The sequence below is a fragment of the Chanodichthys erythropterus genome, chromosome 21 (genome assembly GCF_024489055.1).
Source record: "Chanodichthys erythropterus isolate Z2021 chromosome 21, ASM2448905v1, whole genome shotgun sequence".
Taxonomy (NCBI): Eukaryota; Metazoa; Chordata; class Actinopteri; order Cypriniformes; family Xenocyprididae; genus Chanodichthys; species Chanodichthys erythropterus.
The window spans coordinates 36944848-36945640 of NC_090241.1; positions in this window are offsets into that span (position 1 = coordinate 36944848).

Here is a 793-nt window from a genome sequence, read left to right on the forward strand (position 1 = left end):
ACATTTGTTCTTGTTTGCGAAGCGTTTCACTCGGATAAACAGCACTATAGGGAAGAAAAGACTTTACTGTCATGCAAATTTTAAACATTCAATGAAGAAAACTGTGTATATAAAATAATTACATTGTAAAAATGCAGATTCTGCATTGTGTGTTTGTCTTTTAATGTAGTAATAAGCAGCTTTTATCGGTATATAAGTCACAAATGTGGTTGTTTGGAGGGTTCTGCTCCAGTGATCTAAAGGTACTTTTTCTGCACATATTTTCTGAAAGAGCTGAGTTATTTTAAATTGCAATATAATTTATTTAATATATTAAAAATCACCCGTGGTGAGCAGAAGAGACTTTTTTCAAAAATATTTCAAAAATATTTAAAATGATCCCAAACTCAACAAGAAAATAATATATGAATAAAAGTATTAATTTTTTCTTCCTTTTTAAACTTTTGTAAGGTAATGCATGACAGCTTCTACAAAAATATGAACTGTTTTCAACACTGATAATAATCAGATTATTAACAGTTGTGCTGCTTCAGATTTTTGTGGACAGTTTTTGGGTCAGTAAGTTTTAAAAGAAATGATAAAATTGAAAAAAATTGAAAAATGTTTTTTAAAGGCTTTTATTCATCAAGGATGCATTAAATTGAAAAGAAATTTATACATTTACAAAAGATTCTATTATAAATGAATGCTGTTCTTTTGAACTTTATATTTATTCATAAAAATATGTAACCGTTTTCAACATTGATAATAATCATAAATGTTTCTTGAGCAGCAAATCATCATATCAGAATGA